The following is a 16,035-nucleotide window of genomic DNA, read 5'->3' as shown; positions in this document are numbered from 1 at the left end:
GAAGAATACAGCAGAGCAGCATTAAATCTTGAATTTTAACTGTTACATCTATGAACTGTTAAGATTTTGAAAGCTTATTAACTTCTCTATCTGTAGTTACAGCTCTCACTTGCCTTCTAGGACCTAACTGAACATGTTGAGATTCCCATGAATCTGTTGTTACTCTGGTCTCAGTTATAATAACACATGAAACCACCATCTAAGGATATTTCTTTGGATGTTGGTGAAAGTTTTGAAACTGATATGAGAGATCTGTAGGAAGCATCATCTACTAAAACTCCTCTCAAGCTCTGGGTAAATTCAGTTCAAATTGTAATACTTGAAAGTCGAGAGAAGTATTTCCATGAGGATCTATTGCCTATAAGAGAATATCAGTGCAGGGACATTCTGAAGGTTTGTATCTGACCTTTCTTTGGTTTTAATCACTGAAGTTCTCGACAGCTTAATAAGTTGAAGGTGCTGGGTCACAGCCTAACTTAATAAAGCCTGCCACAGAGACTTGGTCCCCTCTGATTGCTCCCATAAGTCTTAACACATCTGGTACACTGTCCTTGGGTGAGAAATGTTTTCCATAACTTTCCTCTTGTTCACTACCCTGCATATAAATTGTTTTTATTAACCCGAGAATGATACAGCACTGTATATTTGTGTGAGCTTTTACCATTTTCAGCTTTATCCTACAGAAAGAGAGTTGATTGTTTTCTCCCAAATGGAATTAAACAGTTTATCACCAATGTCTTCTTTTCTATTTTTCTACCCTTATTTAATATGAGTCAAACTAACTTTCAGTTTGACATGAGATTGAAGAACTAAATACTGTAACAAGACACTTTAAGAAAACTTACCATATGCCATAGCTGTGGGAAGAAAAAGCCAGATAAAAGCAATAGATTACTTTTAAAATTTTTTCCTCAGGACAACACATCCAGATGTAAACATCTAGGAGTATCCAATTGTATATGGAAATACATACATATAGGGAGATGACTGGCACATTCCTTTGTCCAGTATGATAAACACATTGATAGACAATCTATTCTGTTTTATTTCAGTATGTTTATGAAAGTCATATGTCTGCTTTCATTGCAATTTCTCATATGGATAAGAGTAGCATAGAAGTTGATGCAGATGGATAAAACTATGGTTTTATAGTACGGCATTCCATCTTTATCCTCCACCTTAACCTTGGTCATGGAGAACGTATTAAAGTGAAGTAAAGAAAACTGAGCATCTTTAAAAAGAAAGTGTACCAAAGACGACATGAATATATTTTTATTAAGAAAATTCTGCAGGTGGAAGTCGTTTGTGCCAGAATCCATCTTATCTCCAGGAAAGACAAAATACTTGCATATTGAAGTCATCTGCTAACCCATCACTGACACTTATCTTTTTAATGAAAACACTGTTTGAATTCTTCCCTGACTTAATCCTAACCTGAATTCATATAGCAAATGCCATATTGTTCACATAGTATTACATCAAAACTATAAAAAAAGAAAGAAGAAATATCTAAAGTGTCAGAGAACTAGTCAATCTATTAGACAAAGGTAGAGCCAGTTTTGGTCATAATTAGGTCCATTCCATGATGGAATACTTAGAATTTCTCTTGCATCAAGCTAATAGCAGTTCTGGGAAGAGTAAAAGCAGTGTTCCAGTTGTGTTACTTTTAATGTGCATATTGAAATGTTGAATTAAAAGCTGCCTAAGTTTTTTTCGTATGTCATGTTATGTGTCACTAATATAAATCTCTGTAGGAAACAGTGACTTTGCCATGTCACTTCAGCATTAGCAAAACTAACCTATGCTTGTGTGTGTCCTTTCTCTCTCCAATGACATCCTATAGTTCTGTCAATCACCCAAAGGCTCACCGTTTCTCATTGTTATTGTTCACTTCTTAACTACTTGGCCATACATTCAGAATTCCCTTTCACTTCATACCACACAACTCATTTGTCAAGAAAGCTTCATGGAACTCCAATTTAATGTACTTAGATTAATATTTTTAGCATATTTTATCTACTCACATGAATCTAGCTGCCTGATACATCTACATGCAGCTATCACCCAAATCTACCTGTTGTTCTTCACTTTCTCGTTCATTCCTGTACTACAGAATTCCTGCCCCAGTCTAGACAATATTAAAATTCAACTTCTTATAGTTCCTCCCTATGCCCTGTAAGAGCACCTTCTCCATCACATTTTTGCTAGCTGATCATTTAGCTATCAAATTACTTGCACATCTAATCATTTTACTTTGTTTATGTAGCGCTGCCACACCTCCACACCTTTTGAAACTATCTTTGGTCAGATTGTGAGTCTGCCTCACTTGGATATTCACAGAATCCTAGGGTTCTACTTTGCAGTCATGACTGATAATGATCAAGCCTGAAAGAGGTTCAGAGACATTCTATTCCATCTCTCACATTTGCAGCTAAGGAAAAATGCTCTAGGTGGCAAAAACAGGATTAAAACACCAGTCACTAGATTTTACGTTCACAGCTTTTACTCCAACAGCTTGCATTTACAACCCATGAGAACTGCTGTAAATTAGCCCTCTGCAAATTAGCAGTCTTAAAATGTCAGTATGCTCTGCTCTCCTGTATTAGTCAGGGTTCTCCAAAGAAACAGAATCAATATGATACATTTGGAGATTTATATATATATATATATATATATATATATATATATATATATATATATATGAGGAGATTTATTATATGAATTGGATCACATGATTACAGAGGCTGAGAAGTCCAATATTTGCTCTCTGCAAGCTATAGAAACAGGAAAGTTCAGTCCAGGTCAGGCCTGAGAACCAGGAGCTCCAACATCCAAGGACCAAAGAAAATGGACATTCCAGATTAAGAAGAGAAAGAGAATTTCCCCTTCCTCCACATTCTTGTTCTATTTGGGCCCTTAACCAGTTGGATGATACCTGCAAGCATTGGTGAGGGGATCTTCTTTACTAAGTCTACTGATTCAAATGCTAATCTCTACTGGAACACTCTCACAGACACCTCAGAAATCGTGTTTTGCTAGCTATCTGGGTATCCCTTAGCCTAGCCAAACTGACACATAAAATTAAGCATCGCAACTGCTCAGTTCTTCAAGAAGATCCCAAGCCATGTAGATGTTTACACTGTGCTTCAAAACTGGCCAGAATTCCCTACCTCATCCTTTGCCTATTATTTCCTCAGGCATAATTGGCTCACTTTTACTACATCTCTTGAGTCCGCTTTTGCCTAAAAGCCATCCCTTAAATATTCCCTTCCAATCTACTACAGCCATTTTCATTTCATCTCCCTCCATTAAAAAGGTTCCCCTAATTTCTGAAATATTTAACTTTACCCATCAATGTTAGTGGTATCATGCTCCTGATGATAAGAAACAAAGATTTTCAGTACCTCCTGTAAGTCAGTCAGCATGCCAGCGCTGAGGGTGTATCTCAAACACCATGGATGCCCTACTTCAGGTCCCCTGCACCTTGCCTGCATCAGGTCCTAGTGCCCATTACATGAGAGCCCTGAATGGACTCAGACCAACCCATGCCTGGCAGAACTTCATTCCATGCTCATAGCATCACTGCTAACTCAACTAGCTATGGGCTACTGGGGAGCCCCACAACCACATTAAAAAAGGGAACTTGGGCCTTTTCACATATGTTGGTGGTAGCCAAAAATGGACCACCAGTCCTTAATAATTCCACTTAGAATTTGTCTAGAGAACGGTCTTACCAGCAGGTAGAGAGAAGAGCAGTGCACTTAGTCATTTACTGAACATAGAGAGAAAAGTAATCTCAAGAATGGTTACACTTGAGCTAGTGGAGAGTGGGAAATGCCTTGGCTGCTCAGCCGTGAACGGAGGAACAAAGCTGGAGGATTGGAGGTAAGGAGGCCTGGAGTAGAGATACACAGATGGACTTCTGGAGTAGGTAGAAAGCATGTAGACCTTTGTATACTCTGTTAATTCTCACCAGAATTGTCCAGTACAGAGTGAGCACTCAGTAACAAGCTCAATAGAATTACTTGTCATGTGGCTATTGGCCAGCTTATTTCCTCGCCCAGGGCCTAAATGTGTTTGTACAATGAGGCTATGGAAGGAGCAGCCCGGTGGAAGGGATGGAAGCTAAGCACGGGTTCCTTCTCACCAAGGCCAGTCTAGCTCCTGCTACCTAATGGCTACCAAAAACCCCCTCCCCACCTGCCCCCGAGCCTGTGGTCGGTCATCATACCAACCATTTGGTGGCGAGTCGATTACATCAGACCCCTTCTCGCTAGGGTTAAGCAATGACTCCTTACCAGAATTTAAGAGAAGAGGGTGCAAAAAATATTCCAGGTCATAGTACCACTATGAAAGAAGGCCTAAAGGCAAGAGAGATCATAGTGTATTCCAGAAACCGAAAATATGTGTGATAAAATTTCAGAGAAGTAGTAAGAGTTGAGGCTGAAGAAAGAAAACCCATTTAAGGCAAGATGAAGAAGTAAAGCCCTTCAGACCACAGAGGAATTTTTGAGTCTATTATCATACTAGGAACCTGAAATAGGTAAATCTTAGTTTTCAATGGGCCTTTTTTTAAGCAACTTCACATTTTAAAGCAACTAATAAGATTCCTACATTTGAAGGCAGATCTGTTTCCAGCCCTCAAGGCAACTTATCTTGCTTGTGTCTTCTGCATACTTCTCTCCATAAAAGCATCATTTTTTATGCTCTATTTTTTTACTCTGTTTCCTATAGAAATTTAAAAATAAAATGAAGAAAAATAAATATCCAATTAAAGATTTCCTATAAATTGAGAGTCTGCCAAAACTGAGTTATAAACATCTATAATCCAGGGATTTGAAACTCAAATAACTTTTTGAGTTTCCAGACAGGTTAAAAAAAAAAAAAAGAGTAAAATGGAATAAGTGTACAATGGTAGAGAGTGATACAGAAGTTTTAATTAACCAGGTTATGCATGCCTCTTTTAAAGACATACAAATTCCTTTTTTTCAAATTGAGCTCCATGTTTATGAGTTCATTTGTGATTTGTAACATATGGTACCAAGCTGTATATACTTTGTTGGTTACCAAAATAAAATGATCATCAAAATCACAGGGCAATCTACTAAAACATTTAAACGACTGGGTTCTACCTTAAGGCTCTTGATTTTGGTTTGGTTTGTTTTAATAGCTTATCTTTCCCTTTGGTCAGGGAATCACTGATTTAGGTGTATTTATTCATCAAGTAGTTTATCTAATGTTTCATATATGTCAAGGACTTTCTGGATGCGAGGATAAGAGTAGTGAATAAGCCTGTTTTCCTAACCTCATGAAATTGACATTCTAAGTGACATAATAGAAATGGGCATGTCTCTACTCTTAACGACAACCAAATAAACAAAATTCTGTTTGCTGTATTAACCAAAGGTTAATGAAAGTTTAAATTAGTTATTTAAAGAAAAGCTACTGATTCATCTATAAACAAAACAAAGTCATAAAATCACAATATTCTCCTAATCTTTTATTACTTCTAATATTTGGAAATAGTAATTCTACTTGGCAGTCTGTTTATATAAATCACTTCTATAAATCCAGTTTCATGAAATTATGATAGAATAACTTGAATAGGATTTACTCAACATTAAATTATTCATTGAATTTTCTAGCATTAAAAACAGCAGGTAACAAAAAATTAAAAATACCCAAGATATTAAATTCATCTGTTTTCTTTATTCCATGAACTTGAATCTTTAGAACCTATAACCTTAATGCACACCTTTCCCTTCTTCCTACAGCACCTCCTAGTGCTGTCTTCTATTTTGTCTTAGTTTTTAAGGGCTGCTCATGGGAGGCAGGTTTATAATCTAGAGTACAAAACAAGATATGTTGTTTAAGACCAGAGTTTCATGGTCTCCTGGCATTATAGAATTTTCCCCAAGAAGCTTGCATTTTTTTCTTTTGAGTCACATCTAACAGTTTCTTCCGCTTCACCCATTCCAGTCTCATCCACTAGGTGGTCAGCATACTGTCTGCATAAAAACAGCTAGGGGGAATAACACCCTAAATAACTTCCATTTTGATATAAAAATTACAACTCCCGAGAGAGTTGAGGCATTATAGTCCTTACTTGCTGACCTTGGCCAACTGTTGTGACTGCTTACAAATGAACCCACCAATAAGGAAATTAGAAAAACTCTAGAATGTGTTTTTTGGCCAAAAAAAAAAAAAATCAATCCAGAGGGAATCAAAAAGACTGTCCATTTTATTTCTCAGAGTAATGTCTATGATGTGGAAGGCCTAATGAACACTCAGACACACCAAGATTTTTTCTTTTTTTACACTTTTGGCTACACACTAATTTCAAGTGGACACTAAGTTATCCAAAGTTACACAAAGTTGTTTGTGGGCAAGCAGCTGCACTATGGAATTATTCTGGTAAACAAAAATAGGATGCATTTATTTTTGAAGTATTAAAGTAAGATTCTTTAGATATCAAAGATGGAACCATGTAGCATTAGCTAGAAATATTCTCTTATTAGACCTAGTTCTTTCTTCTCATCTATTTTGTGTATTCAAACATTTCATTCAGTACCTACCATCTGAAAGGCACTATGTAAAGTGCTTGATACTTTTGTTTGATGTGGAAAAATGAAATGCTTTGCTAGCTGAGAAATTCACAGGGATTGCATTATCATCAAGATTCTTCCAGGAAATTACTTAATGTTTATTTAGGAAGAAAATTTGTTGGCTAAATTCAAATGCAAACTATACTTAAAAACAGTGTACTCTATAATCACACATGGGAGAAAAAAAGCTCCGTTTTCAGAGTTAATAACTCATATATTTGACAAGGCCAAGTTTGTTTTTAGGTAGCTAGAGCACAATAATACTTCCTAATGATTTTTCTTTCAAATCTGTCTTATAAGCATACATCTACTCCTTTCGAGATTTAATTGCAGATACTACCTACTTTGGACTAAAAGAAAAATATCTATGTTCTCTTTAAAACACTTCCCATTTTGCATTTAATCAGAGGCCTTCACTTCATTAGATCTCAGTTCCACATTGCTATTCTTCACACTTTAACTTAAAGGTAAGAGGCTTACTGAGTAGAGGTACTAAGCATTTGGGGTGACGGTGAGGGGCAAATCTCATTGGCACGTCAAGCACAGCGTTGGGCTGGTGTGCTCATCTTCCTTATTGAATTGTTTGCCAAGGAAATCCAATACATGATAAATAGACAAATGTCTGCGATCACTGTGGCTCGGTCTCTGAAGAGGCAGCTGCCTCCATGCTGTGTTTGTTGTTCTGGGATATTGTAAATACTAATATTTTATAAGCTCTGCTGCAGTTTAGAAATGAATTTCATAAACATGATTCCCTCTTTCCAAGTTTTCAAAAACACACAGTCCAAAGAACCTTATTCTTGGTCAGCCTGAGGCTCTCAGCTCCAAGAGCTGCATGTGGCAGAGAAAATTTGGGATGTGCAAAGTCTCAACCACTCTGTCTTTCAGAAAGACAGAGGAAGTTTGAGTTTACATAAACAAATATAAGTCCTAGTGACTTAAGATGACAGAAAAGAGTACCAACATTTAAAATTTATAAACAATGTTACAGCATAAATTAAGGGAACTAGTTTAAAGGATAGATTTAGAAAAAACAGGGAAACTAGTTTAAAAGGATAGATTTAGAAAAAACAGTGTTGATTATTAAAAAGGGACCGCATTATCTTTTTTGTTTTCTAGCAGAAACAAGGGATTGTATATCACATTGCACACAAAGTGCCAATTGACGGCAGTCTGCTCAAACACTAAACAAATTAAGTCACATTCTTTTTGAATTCTCACCCTCCTTTGGCAAATTTTTGGGTCTGATCTATATCTGTAATCTCTTTCTCCCTTACATGCTTATTTCTGTATTCACAGAACCACACCTCCCCTGCTCATTCTCCATTCTTTCCTTCTCTCGCACAACTAACTCACTCAAAGCTTCTTTGAAGGTGGTAACTCTTCTGCCTACTAACCTCTTGAGCTTTCTTTGCAGAGAAGTACCTATACGTGTACTATATGTATCAGTCTGCCCATTTCCTAGAAGTGAGACAAAAACAAAGATACTGACCCTCTTTTATACATTGGAAACTGACTTGATTAATTTCATTAGACAGGTAGGTGGATATGCAGGCAAATGGAATAAGGACTGAAATAAAATCTCCATCTTAAATCATGGCAACAAATAAAACCATATTGATCAATGCAGAGCTAAAATAGACACTATGTTAGAGCAGTAGATGAAAATATTTTTCAAATTCTATAGCACTGTACACACATTACAGTTATTGTTTTTCCTTTAAGACACTGCACTGAGAGTGAATTAAATAAGATGCCAATTGCCTATTAACAACGTAGCCTTAATTAGAGTTGGGAACCCCCCTCTTTGTATTAAAGGGCAATAATGATGGAAAGACCAGCTACATGTGGGATCTTTCTTTTCTTTATCCTAAGTCGGTGATGCTATTTGGATAATAACTGATGAAAGGACTAGGGTGCCAACCAATTTGCAGTTAAGTGGCTAATTAAGACCCAAAGCAAAGCTGCCAGGAGGTTGGTTCTCTGTACTTTAAAGTGACACATAAAAGCAATTAGAATGGGGCTGGCTTGCTAGGACATATTTAAATTTGGACAAAAGTTTAGGCCAGTTATTACTTTATGTTAATATATTCCTCCATAAGACAGCATCAGAGAGAAAGAGGAATCATTTAGGACATAAGAAATAAATTAGAATATTACCTGGGATTTGCTGAACTTCAGATGTGAATAAAAAGCAAAACTATAAAATCATTTCGATGTTTGCAGTCATACCAGCGGTACTATATGTAATTAGATTTCCTAGTCTTAGAGGAAAAGAGAATAGGTGCATGGAGCACATTGTTACACAAGAGGAGAAAAATCTCTTAATTCTTGGGTGTGTTGTCACCTGTCTGTCATATTGTATGAGTGTGACACCCAGCCCAGAATGACAAGATTTTTAGAATTGTATTTCAACTTGGGACAACCCAGTGTTACATTTAAATACAGCTGCTCTAATGGTGTTGGGAAACAGATTCTTTCTGGGTTTAGAAAAATCATTTGAAGTTGATGAGAAAAAGTAGAGAATTTGAGAAGATGGAAATACACAAATTATCCACATACCAGGGAATGGTGGTTGGGGAGAGTAGACAACTTTAGAAATCATAGCTCCAGCTGCATCCTAGGACTGTGGGGGCACACACTCCATTTATACCCTGCTCTTATGATTTATGATGTCACCATTAAACCCCTTGATGGCATTATATTGTGGTAATTTGCAGTTGCCTAGCATTTTTTCTACATATAACTCAATAACTCATTGTGTAGCTATTTCACACACACATAAACACACATTAGTGTGAATATGTGTGTGCAGAATCTGTCTTCAGTGGAAACCAAAACTGTTGATGTAATCATCAGTTGGGTTAATAAAACACAAGGAATCATGGCTGGAGGGGCAGTCACTATAGCACAAGTTTGTGTGAGGCAACATAAGACATAGTACTGCATGTTGCCATAAACGGACTTCATTTAGACTATGTATATATTCTTTTTAAGAATTAAAGAAGCAAAACTGTTTGGGCCAGCCAAAACTCATTATTAAAGGAAATAGGTGAGATTACACAGAGATAAAGAAGGGAATATATTCAACTCACCTCACTATTACAGTGATAGGATTAAAAAATAACAGGATTAGTAATATTAAACTCTCAGGGCTAAATTCTGCTCCCTCAGGAGATATCTGGTTAGAGCTCTCCTTACTGTCCAGGGAACCTTTCTTCTCTCCCAGAGAATCTGGTCAAGGCCAGTAAATGTGATACCATAAATCTGGGAAAGAGAAGGTTTTGGAACCTTTGCTTTAAGACTGTAATACAACTAGTCATTAGCATTTCTGTGGGGGTGAGAGGTGGTGTTTCTACATCTCTTATGCTAGCTTTTAAACTGACTTCTGTAATTATTCTCCAACGGAAACATGAATGCCAGCAACTTTCTGGGGAGTTATTTTTATTTCTATTTGAATATTTTAGCTACAATGCTGGATCGGCGCTGCTGGATCTCTGAGAATGTTGTTCTAAAATGCTATATTTGTAAAATGACCAAAGAGCACATGCTGCCTGGATTATATTTATCCCAGGATGAGAGGTTTCATCTCTAATCATCTGCTTGTTGACTAATTTGGGCAGATCTTGTGCAGGTCTGATGGCTGGGCCAGACCAGGCTAAGTGATCCTAATCCCTGCCTTTGCATCCCTGAAACACAGAGATAATGAACGTGGCTGCTCTGAATTCATTGCACCTGAGAATAACATCCACATGGATAAGACTGCTAGTCTGTTATGAGGAAAAGCAGGGTTCTCTCTTTAAAGCAATGTAACTTATAAGGTCACAAAATGATGTAGCTTCCCGGAAAAAAATTCTAAAAGATGTAGGATAGCTTTTCCACACTTTGTTTAAAGCCCACACCAAGTACAATTCTAGAGAATATTTGTTTCTGTGGAATCATATTCTCATCTATTCTGTGGCCCATGTCATATTATAATGTTGTTTCCACATGTGTCTCATATACTAGCTGTGAGCTCCTTGGAAAAAGGAATCTTTACTTGCCATGTTTATATTCCTGCCAGCATCCCACATGCCTCTAGGAACATTGTAAGCACTCACTAAGTTAGCTGAACAAAGGTTGACTGCTGCTCTGTGTTTAAGACACTTAATGGTGAGTGATATATCCCTGTTACCTGCAGGAACTTCTTCCATGGGGCTGCCTTTCTGTGCATTAGGGTTTAGTTATAGAAGTCTAAACTGGGATTTGATCCTGTGTCTTGCACATCTGCCTTCCATGGAGTGAGGAAATAAGTGAGAATATCCCTGACAAGCTCAACCCCAGCCTTCCTCTGTGGAAGCTTTTAAAGAAAAATTAGTAAGTGAGAAAATCTTAAGAAAGAGTTTTGGAGAGAGCACAGAATCATTTGCCTTTCTACTATACTATACTGAGGCCTATCAGAAATTGTAAGCAGCTTTACTGCTGACTACATTTTCCCCCATGGGTTATTTTCTTCACTATTAAGTAATTTCTTAATGCCCGGAGAGCTAAACATTTTGTTGAAAAGAGAATTCTTATCATTTTCTAAGATTCAAAGCTTTACTGCAATGTTTTTCTTGATCTTTCTACTTTCCAGTGCTATCTGCATAGTTAAATGTCTCTCTCATATTTATTTTAGTGATATTTCTAAGGTTATGTGTATTTGAGGACAGATGTTATGTAATAAGTATCTGACCCTGAGGCACTTCCCATCTCATTTTTCTGTAAGTTAATATGTTTTAGAAGCTATACAAACTTTGGCCTTTTCTACTTCTCATCCCAAAATGAAATCTTAGTAGTAGCTCAAGAAAAAAGGGAGAATCAAAGACATCAAGCCCTGTTTGGTTTGTTTTGGTTTGGTTTCCCCCTGGAGCTGATAGAAGCAGCATCTTTCCGATTTCCAGCCAGTATTTCAGAGGTGCACGAGAATGTCTACCAAAAAATGAAATCCTTTTGAACAATTTTGTGGATGTATTTAGTATTTCTCCATTAATGAAAAGCATGCTTTACAGTTATTGTCAAAGGCAGAAAAAAATTATTTTCTTGATTTTTAAATAGAGCTATGATTCAATTATGAAATAGTCTTCTTTTGTGATTAATGCATAATCAGAAAGAACTCAGTCACCAAATTTTTTCTTTTTCTTGCTTTTGATGAAAAATCATAGACTTGGTCTTTGAGCCTTTGCTAATTCCAGTTATCTGATATCCCGTTGGCCTTGCTCAGGGTGGGAGCAGCTTTTGGAAAGAGAGTGCTGCTCTTCAATATCACAGCGATGTATTATCTGAAAGCTGACATGGTTTTAGCAGTTTGACATTTTAAAGAGCATTGCCAGAAAGGATACAGCACACAGAGATGTGAGTGTGTGTGCGTGTGTGTGTGTGTGTGTGTGTGTGTGTGTGTGTGTGTGTGTGCACATGATCATGTGTATGTAATCCTAAAAGAAGAGACATCTATTCCGGTAATAGCTGGGTACTTGGGACTATCTATAGTTAGATTGCACATCAGTTATGATGTGTCTCTTCCTAACAGGAAGGAAACCAATCTTGATGAATAGCTAAAAGGTAAGATCATTCTTAAAGGTGTGGGTGATTAATAATGGCCATGCATAGATTTTTTTCTAAGAGAGTAAATAAAATATATCATTCACATGAAGGGCAGGAGTTTGGCAGAATGATTCATAGGGCATTTGAAAGCATAAAAAGCCAAACTTAGGGTTTCTTCTAAGCATGCCAAAGAGGAAGCTGGTTTTGAAGCAATATTCAAAGCAATATTTGAGTGGATGTTGAAGTACATGAATAGATGTATAGAAATAATATGCCTTATGGGATACTGAAGATGGAGCTAATATTTTTAATTACACAAAATAAAAAACATCAACTTTAGTAGCCATAAAGTAATAGAATGACAGGGATAAGTGGTTTAAAGATAAAGGTGGCACTCTGTACTATGGCACTTGGACCATATACTTCAACCCAACCAAGATTTACTATATAACCTTTAGATTGGAGCTTCCTGTGGGAAGCTGCCATATTAACATAAAACTTGGCTCCAACACAGGGCTCTACTAAACTGTTAACTAATGCAATTAAGACTGACAAGCTGTTATTTGAAGATATTAGAATTATTCTAGTGGTGTTATCAAAGTATCACCACTTATACAATAATAAACAACCTATATGGTTGTTTCTTTTCTGCCAATGTTCCAGAGTTGATGATATTTTCACAATGCATAAGTAAAAAAGCTTCATCGTGATGCAAGTTCTCCTATGACCCAGTACCACAGAGACTGCATGTGTCACAGAAAGAAAAAAATCTCAACCCTGAGATGAGGGTAAGATTCAGCTTTTCTTCCACACATCACAGGTGAATGGAGGAGCATTCATTGTGCCCTTCTAGCATGAAGTGTAGGTAAACAAGCAGACAGATGTCGCCATAAACTGTCTAAAAAGAAATAATGATGCCTGTCCAGCATCAAATGCCTTTATCGACTAGAGATAACAAGAATTACTGTTTGTACTATTTTAAAATAAAGACTGACGCTTTCAAAGAATTTATTGACTTAATATCCTGTAAAAGATTTCCGGATATTATCCTCATTTGGGGCCTCTGCTCGAGGACAGAGGCCATCATGGGCATGAGAGAGGCCTGAGTGACAGTCTCTTTGCAGTCATCATGGCCTTCTCTCTGTGTTCTTTGGCTGCTAATATTCCCTGCAAGTCAGGGCTTGTGTAATCTCGCCAGGTAAAGGACCTGTTGATGGATGGGGATCTGACAAATACCTGACACCATCAAGAGCACCACTTCTGAATATGAAGGGCAAAAACACAGCAAATTCCAAAGGATCATGCCACTATATCAGTGCCTTTGTGGTACTTTCAGAAAACTCCTTCTGAGAAAATCTAAGATAATAATATGCTTTACTGACTTGAATACAGCAAAGTCTTCTCTCTCCGCCCTAAATTTTTTTCTTTCAAAATACATATTTTGAGGATCATTCTGCTTCCAGGTGTGGGGGTGAGGATAGGCAAATGTCTTCTGAATAACTTGGGCTTTGTGGAACAGTAGGATTTAAAACTTGTTCCATTCTACTATATAATACATTTTAGAACTTGAGAATCTTTGGATAAAAGTGGAATATATGTTGCTTATAATCCAAACTGAAACACAGAATTCAAAGGTGTGTCTTTGAAATAGAACTGTTTAAACAATTGCCTGTATCTGTAAGCACTCTAGAGAGACATAATCATGTGCTGTACTGTAAGTTCTAATTCTAAATTATAATGTCTCAGGGTAAGTAGAAATGAAAGTGTGAAATAACTAAAAAATCGGGACTGGGAAGGTAATGGTTAGGGAGGTAGACAATGGTAAAGGTATTAAAAGCCCATAGTATATCATTCTCCTCCAAAGTTCCTTTTTAGGATATAACTATTTGGAGATTTCATAAAGATGCATTTGTACTTTCATTCAGCAAGTGTTAATGAGAACACACTAATCTGAAAGACAAAAGCTGTTTCGATATAATGTGAGTCATATATAAATAATCACATTGTGGCCTATGGGAAAACAAAACAGAAAAATCAGACAACTTCTTTGAACCTTTTTCAACAAATTTGGCTTTTTTCTCTTGACTTTGCCTCCAGAGGTGAGTGGAGCAAGTCACTTCTCCTTTGTCTTTCCTCCTTTGTTAGTTGTGTTACCTTGGGAGTGAATGAGTCAAGGTCATTATCTTCCTCAACCCACATGGCCTGGGTGATTAAAATTCTGCTGGTTCTCCAGCCTATTGCCTATAGGGTTCCTTCCCAGCTGCCCTTCTCCCTGCCCTTTAAAGGGCTCTCCAGGGAGCAGGTGGACACCACTAAGCACAGTGACTTCAGAGATGATCGTGACTTCTTCCTCTGCTGCTGGTTGTTGTCACAGCCAAGAGGCAAAATAAGAATAGAACTAGATGACAGCCAGATGGTGTGTATATATTTGCAGCAAGAGGGAAAAGAGAACCAACCAGTAGATGCGGTGAGAGTCAGGACCATATTTACTCTGGGTTTCCACAATGGGCACGTTCTCCAAGTCTCTCTGATTTCATACCTTCTGTGATGACATGGAGGTTCATTTTTATTTTCACTTTTTATCTGGCTCTGACCATCACCACTTCCATCTTGCCCAACGTCTAATCTCCTCAGGATCTGGACAGACCCCAGGTTTGCCCGAGCAAAAGACTTTCTATGCTGAGGTACCTGACTATGGAGTCAATAATGGTTTCCACATTTAAAAGATTATTATTCTCTTGTTTCATTTTCTTTTGCTTCCCCAATCTTCCTATAGTCCCCATTCTAGCACCATAGTATGATTTGCAGACTAGTTATCACTTGAGAGCCAACTTGTTCCACAACTTAGCAAATCAATGAATTGTTCACCAAACAGGCAGCAAAGAGGCATTCTGGTAGAATCATTATATGAGCAATTAGTTTCTTCCTACTAGAATCTGCTCAGTTCTAGTCATCAATACAATATATTGTACAAAAGGGGGAAACTATTCTCTCTTAGAGTTGCAATTAGCACTTCCATTCAGAATGCAGTCATATTTTAATTTTAATTGCTTGTCTTTAATTAATTTTGTTTGACTCCTTTGACTCAAAATATACACAATCAGACTAAACAGGTGTTTTAGTGGGAAGAATGTTGACAAAAACAATTCAGGTGAGCTTTTCCAGATTGACTAGATGCAATATTAATGACACAATCATCCTTAAATGTGTGCTAACTCCTACTATGTTCAAATGGCTCATTTATCAATATCTCAGAGTGTAGGAAGACTTTTTTCCCTTCACTTTAAATATTTTACAGTGACTATTTGAAATCATGGAGAAGAACAAGGAGTAGGAAGAGAAAAAAGGAAGGAGAGGAAGAAAAAAAAGAAGAGAGAGAAGTAGAAAAGAGAAATACTCCAGTGAAGAATAATAAAATCACAGGAATACATGCCAATGATGCTAAACTCTGCTTCAATTAAATTTAGTCCCTTCTACTTCCAACTCACACGTCTTCTTTGGTATCATCATGCTCCAATATGTTTTTCAGTAAGTTCCAAAGAATCAGTAAGGTATTAAAGTTACAGAAAAATTATTTGTTGGAGACCAAATGTAAATAGATATATGTTCAACATCTGATTGTTACAGAAAACTTCTCCAAAATGGCCCATATGTTCTTCTAGAAAAAGCAGCAATCCTGACAGTGAACCATGAAATATTCTGGAGGCAAATGGCAGAGTGCCAGTGTCTTAAGGGACAGCATTTTTCCACTTTAAATAACAGACAAAATAAAGCTTTAAAATGTTCTTGGTGAAGTATGATTCAGTAAACTCTTCAAGGCAATATAAGGAAAACCTTTTCTTCTTAAGACTGGTGTTGGGAAGAAACA

This window comes from Manis pentadactyla, chromosome 2, assembly GCF_030020395.1.
Source record: "Manis pentadactyla isolate mManPen7 chromosome 2, mManPen7.hap1, whole genome shotgun sequence".
In the NCBI taxonomy this organism is placed as follows: domain Eukaryota; kingdom Metazoa; phylum Chordata; class Mammalia; order Pholidota; family Manidae; genus Manis; species Manis pentadactyla.
This window is presented reverse-complemented; position numbering follows the sequence as displayed.